The sequence below is a fragment of the Carlito syrichta genome, unplaced genomic scaffold (genome assembly GCF_000164805.1).
Source record: "Carlito syrichta isolate Samal-C Ts95f unplaced genomic scaffold, Tarsius_syrichta-2.0.1 Scaffold308160, whole genome shotgun sequence".
In the NCBI taxonomy this organism is placed as follows: domain Eukaryota; kingdom Metazoa; phylum Chordata; class Mammalia; order Primates; family Tarsiidae; genus Carlito; species Carlito syrichta.
In genome coordinates, this window is record NW_007252256.1 from 49,761 (window position 1) to 57,194 (window position 7,434).

The window sequence follows — 7,434 nt, forward strand, 5'->3', positions numbered from 1 at the left end:
TGGCCAGGAGTGGCCACTGCACTCCAGTCTGAGTGACAGAGTGAGACTCCAACTCAAAAACAAAAACAAAAACAAAATTTCAGGTCCTAAATTCAGTCTTTCTGACGTTTTAAAACGTGGTTTAAATATTAAGTTTCCTGAAGGCCAAGAGAGACACATTCAACTTGTTTGGTATGTTAGTATCATAGAGGAACATTGCCAAATACAATAGGATGTTTAACATCCTTTTTTTTTTTTTGAGTTGGAGTCTCACTCTTCACCTGTGCTAGAAGGTAATGGCATGCTCCTGACCTGCTGGGCTCAGGCGATCCTCCTGCCTCAGCCTTCCAAATAGCTGGAACTACAGGCACGTGCCACCATGCCTGGCTAATTTTTAAAATTTTATTTATTGTAGAGATGAGGTCTTGCCAAGTTGCCCAGGCTGGTCTCAGCCAGGCTGGGTTCAGGCAATCCTCTCATCTTGGCCTCCTAAAGTGCTAGGATTGTAGTAGGCATGAGCCACCAAGCCCAGCCAATACATACATATATGAATGTGTTACTAGTCCAAAATTGTATGAGATCCTTATAATTCTGGTATGTTGAGTTATATGATATCAATAATTGTGATTATATTAAATTGTTAGATGCCATAGCAATAACTGCATGACATTGTCACTTGTGTCTTTGACTTTTGACATCCACAATTATTATTTTACTTTAATCCCCTTCAAGAAGTGATTTATAACCAGTCATGGGACTCTGGCATTGCTCTTCAATACAGGTTTCTGATAACTTTAGAGACTGGACTATTAGATTTGGAAAAACTCCAGGACTCTTGCCAAAGAGCTGGTGTGCTCATGAGGGCTGCTATCCTAATATTAAGCAGAATAGGAGTTCAGGGCATGAACTGCACTAACAGAAGACTAACAGAATTTTTAATAATCGTTTATTTAGAACATTGTTGTTCAGAGACAAGAACATCTTTTTTCTTTTGAGTTACTTATAGCTCTTTACAATTGGGTATGGAGAAGAAGGGAAGGTAAGAGAGGCCACTTACAGGAAAGAAAAGAACTTTTAGAAGAATTGAATGGGCTCTTAGGAGAAGAGACAGGAGATATGATTCATGCAGGTGAAAGTTTCTCCCAGCTGTGCTCGGTGGCTCAGCCTGCAATCCCAGCACTTTAGGAGGTTGAGGTGAGTGGATTGCCTGAGCCCGCGGGTTTGAGACCAGCCCCGGCGGCAACTTGGTGAGACCTCGTTTCTACAATAAATAAAAAATTAGCTGAGTGTGGTAGCACACACCTGTAGTTCCAGCTACTTGGTAGGCTGAGGCAGAAGGATTGCCAGAGCCCAGCAGGTCGGTACTGTGGTGGCCGTGAGTGTGCCACTGCACTCCAGCCTGGGCAACAGAGTGATACTCCAACTCAAAAGAAAAAAAGAAAAGAAAAAAAAGTTTCTCCTATTGATTTCCAAATATCTTCAGCTCAAAATAATTCTTATGCCAGGTGACATGTGTTAGTCTCCAGTGCCGCCCACCACATCGTCCAAGCACCTTCCTCTCTTCTTCCCGAGTGAGAGGTGTCACCATCCACCAAGATAAACAAAAATGGAAAGAATTCATTACTACTAGATCTGCCCTGCAAAAAATTGCTAAACGGAGTCCCTCAGGTTGAAATGAAATGAAGTTAAACAGTAACTCGAAACCATAGGAGATATGAAGGTCTTCATATCAGAAGTACATGAGCAAACTCCACTTTTTATTTTCTACACAGTTTAAAACACAAATACATGAAAAAGAATTGTAAGTCACAAATATATGAAAAAGAATTGTAAGCACACAATATGAGAGATGTCATCTGCAACGTCAATACTATGAAGGGGGAAGGGAGACTTGTAGGGATACAGGTTTTGTACACGGGTATGTGAACGGCCATTGGGTCCTTTTAGCCCATGGAAGAGAGAAAGGAAACTGGGCCAAAGCTAAAAACAAATGGGCAGGGCTCTATTGGGACTTCCTGCTAAAGCAAAAAGGGCATCGGTGTTGACCAAAGGGATGATCAAGTTGCTCCCTGAACAAAGGAAGGGACAGGTTTTTACAGAAGTTCTCGAGGATGTAGCAGGCTCCTCATCTCCTGCTAAATCAGTCTGTAATTTTGCAGTTTTATCACTTTAATTCATTACTTTAATCACTTTAATTTGTAATTTTGTCACTTGAGTTCAGGACTTCAAGACTTCAGGACATAGCGAGACCTTGATTCTTTAAAAAAAAGTCCTCCTGGCTGGGTTCTGTGGCTCAGCCTGTAATCTCAGAACTTTAGGAGGCCGAGGCGAGTGGATAGCCTGAGCCTGTGGGTTCGAGACCAGCCTGGGCAACTTGGCGAGACCTTGTCTCTACAATAAATCCAAAATTAGCCGGGTAGCGCGTGCCTGTAGTTCCAGCTACTTGGAAGGCTGAGGCGGAAGGGTCACTGGAGCCCAACAGGTCAATGCTCGGGGTGGCCGTGAGCGTGCTACTGCACTCCAGGCCTGGGCAACAGAGTGAGACTCTGATTCCAGGAAAAAAGCCCTTCTAAGAATCCTTCTAATGCCATCACACTTGCCACTGCACTGTTTTTGACTGGGGCCTTTCTTATTCTCAGAGGTTTCCTCTTACTATATCAGACAGGGTGCAGACCAAACCTTTCCAAGTTCTGATCACTGGCATTCTGGTGTTCCTGCTGGGATTTGATTTTACCAGTTGTGCATGGCCTACCATGCATCCAAAGCCTTTCAGGGTTACTCTTTTTTTTTTTTTTTTGAGTTAGAGTCTCACTCTGTTGCCCAGGCTGGAATGCAGTGGCACGCCTATAGCCACCGCAGCCTCGACCTGCTGGGCTCAGGCGATCCTTCCCTCTCAGCCTTCCAAGTAGCAAGAACTACAGGCACGCTACCACATCCAGCAAATTTCTTGATTTATTGTAGAGATGAGGGCTCGCCAAGCTGTCCAGGCTATTCTCGAACCCGTGGGCTCAGGCAATCCTCTCACCTCGACCTCCCAAAGTGCTGGGATTACAGGCTTGAGCCGCTGTGCCTGGCCAGAGTTACTCTTCTGATGACACTCCAGATTTTGATGGCTAGCATCCACCTTGGTCCCAAGGAGAAGAGTCACAGTGGACTGCTTGCCTTAGCTTTAAGATACTGAGCAGAAATTATGGCTAAGGGAAAGGGAATTCTTCAGTTTGTAGTGGTTTAACAAAACAATGGCCAGGGTATATCAACATGACAGCTTCATCATCCACTGATAGGCATTTAAGTTGATTCCACATCTTTGCAATTGTGAATTGTTTTGAACATACACTTGCAGATGTCTTTTTTTGTATAACAACCTCTGCTCCTTTGGGTAGATGACTAGAAGTGGGAATGCTGGGTCGAATGGAAGATTTACTTTTAGTTCTTTGTGAAATCTCCATACAAATTTCCATAGAGGTTGACCTAGTTTACACTCCCACCAACAGTGCATAAACATTCCCTTTCTTTTTTCTTTTTTTTTGCCAAGCATGGTGGCTCAAACCCGTAATCCCAGCACTTTGAGAGGCTGAGGCAAGAGGATTGCCTGAGCCCAGGGTTTCAAGACCAGCTTGGGCAACTTGGTGAGACCTTGTCTCTACAATATATAAAAATTAGCCTGGCATGGTAGCACGTGCCTATAGTTCCGGCTACTTGGAAGGTTGAGGCGGAAGGATCACCTGAGCCCAGCAGGTCAATGCTGGGGTGACTGTGAGTGTACCACTGCACTCCAGCCTGGGTGACAGAGTGAGACTCTGACTCAAGAAAAAAGAAAAAGAAAATATAGTTTATTTAGAAAGTAAATGAGAGAGAGAGAGAGAGAAAGAAAGAGAAGATTCACCTCCCCAGGTTAGGGAAGGGAGCCAAAACTTACGAAAACATGGCCTGGCTGTAGCTCAAAGAGCACATGGCCACACCATAGCTTAGCAAGGCAATGGCGGTAATGGTCTGGCAGTGGCAATGTTCCTTTTTCACTGCACCCATGCTAACGTCTATTGTGTTCTGATTTTTAAAATAACGGTCATTCCGATTGGTATAGTAGTCAGCCATGAAAAGGAATGAGTGTCTTTTGTGACCACTTTGGAATTGGAGACCATCATACTTAGTGAAGTAATGCAGGAATGGAAAACAAAACACCACATGTTCTCACCTATAAGTGGGAGCGAAACTAAGAATCTGCAGCGGCACAGAGAATGGTATAATGGACACTGGAGACTCAGAAAGGAGGGAGGGTAGGGATGAAAAAAATCAGGTGAGAGTGGAGGATACATTTAAAGCCCAGACTTCTTTGCCAGTTTACAATGCATCTGTGTAACCAAAAATCATGTGTATCCTCTAAAGCCATTGAAACGAAGTTTTTTTTTAAAATGCCCAGATTGCCGGGCATGGTGGCTCACATCTGTAATCCCAGCACTTTGGGAGGCAGAGGCGAGAGGATTGCCTGAGACCAGCCTGGGCGACTTAACGAGACCTCGTGTCTACAATAAATTAATAAAATTAGCCGTTCATGGTGGCACATGCCTGTGGTTCCAGTTACTTGGAAGGCCAAGGCGGAAGGATTGCTTGAGCCCAGAAGGTCGAGGCTGCAGGTGGCTGTGAGCGTGCCACTCCAACTCAAAAAAAAAAAAATTAAAAAGGCCAGATTCTATGGCCCCATCCCAAAGATGTTAACTGAGTTCACAGTTAGTTAATGATGACACTCCCTATTTTCCATCTTTTGACTCTAGCAAATGCTCACAACAGGTTTTCCCCACATGAATACATATCATGGTAGAATAGCACTGTTAACTGTCTGGGAAAACTGGACCTTGTACTGCAATAAAAAGTGTTACTGCCGCCACCCTCTTTGAAGTTGAGCATATCTTTTAAATAGTTTTCACCATTAATTTGTTCTTGTAGCAAATGGATGAATGCAGTATATCTAATTTCTTATCCCTGAGTAACTTATTTTTAAAATATCTAAGTATCATATCCCCACACTTATCTCTACCTTTATGTTCTAGTAGAAGACCTTGGTAAAATCAAATATCATTGTGGGCTCATCTGTAATATTTGTTTCTAGCTTTGTTATTTATTTATTTTAATTTTTTTTACAATTTCATGTTTTTAAAAAATTTGACCTGGGATTGCATTATGTTGCCCAGGTTGGTCTTGAACTCCTGGGATCAATTGATCCTCCCACCTTGACCTCCAAAGATGCTGGGATTACAGCATGAACCACTGTACCAGCCATGGCTTTCTTATTAACAGCAAATAAGAAAGGAATTTTTTAAAGCACAGAGCAATTTTTCAAAATACTTTCTCTGTTCACCAAGGGGTCGGTTCTGATCAGTTCAGCAGTAGCTTGAACGGCATGCAGTTTGAGTCATTCTGTGTTTTGTAGACAAAGATGTTCTGTATATTATACCTTTAAGGAGTGAACTTTTGGCTATTTCCTAATGAAGAATGTAGATAAGTGTTTATTATTTGGATTTCATAACCTATAATGTCATTCTCCTAAGGACTGCAAGACTCGCCCTGCATCTCTGGAGGACTAGATTGTCTTAGGCTGCTTTTGTTTTCTAGCTGCAAAAAGTGACTTACAGTCAAAAGAAATTAAAATGTCAAATAAAAAAATTTTAAAGAAAACCCAGAACTGAATGGTACTTAAACTATAAAAACAGATTTTATTCAGGAACTTTTACAATGGGGGAAGAAAGACCTCAGTCTAGAACTGGGCTCAGTTCCAAATACACACAAAAAAATGGTCAATTTTATGTTGTGTGCATTTTACCACGGTTTTTTTCTTTTTTCAGTCAGAGTCTTATGGTTTCACCAAGGCTGGAGTGCAGTGGCATGATCACCACTCACTGCAGCCTCGACCTCCTGGACTCAAGTGATCCTTCTGTCTCAGTCTCCTGAGTAGGTGGGACTACAGGCACATACCACCAGTTAATTAAAAAAAATTTTTTTTATAGAGATGAGGTCTTGCTATGTTGCCCAGGCTGGTCTCCAACTCCTGGGCTCAAACAATCCTCTCACCTCGGCTTCCCAAAGTGCCGAGATAACAAGTGTGAACTACTACACTTGGCCAATTTTTAAAAAAAAGAATGAAGTTCTGATATATGCTACAACATAGACATATCTTGAAAACATTATGCTAATGTCAAATAAACCAGATACCAAAGGACAAAGGTGTGATTCTATTTATAAAGATATTTAAAATATGCGAATTCATCAGGATAGAAAGCAGAGTAGAGGTTATCATGGCCTAGAGGTAGATAAAATAAGGAGATATTGTTTAATAGATACAGATTCTCTGTTTGGGATGATCTGGAAAGAGATCATGATGATGGTTGCACAATGTTGTGAATATACTTAATGCCACTGAATCATACACTTTAAAATGATTCAATTGCTTATAATAAATATTACAGTAATTATTCAATAACTGTATAAATGAGTGATCTAAGTCAATTATCATCCCTAAAACCAGTCTGTGGCAACTCTATGTTTTGGCCTCAGAGAATGCACTGACTGACTGAACAGGGGTTCAGCAATTGTTTTCCAGTCTTTAATGTTGAAGAACAACCATGTCTAAAATAACCCGTCTTCAGAAATCCATTCAGTGATCCACACGCCATCAATTTTGTTGGATGTAGAAATCCAGTCTCACATAGAAGTTAGTATGTATAGTCCATGTCAGACATTCCTAGAAAGCTCTTTGGCTTGTCTGTCATTTTAAAAATAATTTCACAGTCATCAGGTTCTTGTTTTACACAGTAGCTCCCTCCCATCAAAGCACATCATCTCCTACAATCATGTAGGGTTTCTGTCGCTCACAAACCAGATCTTTTCTTGATCTGTTTCACGATCAAGGAAAAAAAAAGTTAAAACGGTGAATTTTATGTTGTGTATATTTTAAAACACTAATAAAGGACTAAGCACAACCTGAAGAGAGAGAGAGAGAGAGAGAAGAAAAGAAATAGGATTTGTAAAGGGGAAGTGAACGAGAGCATACTTTACGGCTGTTCATATGAACTTTGGCTTTTACTCCGAGTTGAGGTCAAAGTTTGTTACATTCTCTGTGTGTGTTGACAGAACTCCTCGTTGATTGGCAATATTAAACCAGGCCCAACCAGCAGCTGAGCAGAAGTCAACGACCCAGAAAAAGGGGTGTGTGAGCGGAAGGTGAACGGAGCTGAGACCCCAAATGTGTTTGGGTGCTCCTGCGTGTTAAACAGAAGTGGGCGGGGCTGGGGCTCCTCGCTGGGCGTGGCTTACCGACTAAGCTCCTGTGCGCGGTCGGGGACGGAGTGAGGGGCGGGGCGAAATGTTCGGCTCGCCCTGTGGGCGGGGCTAACGCGGAGGAGGCGAGCCCGGGATCGAAAAGCGGTCCCTCGAGGCAGCCTCCTAGACCTGGCCCTGGGC

The 7,434-nt window shown here is 42.5% G+C and overlaps 1 protein-coding gene across 1 annotated transcript in view; it reads left to right on the top strand.

Moving 5' to 3' along the window:
• LOC103267543 (very-long-chain 3-oxoacyl-CoA reductase-like) overlaps positions 1 to 7,434 on the top strand; it is a 63,329-nt gene that overhangs the window by 19,731 nt on the left and 36,164 nt on the right. The gene's annotated exons all lie outside the window — the stretch shown is intronic.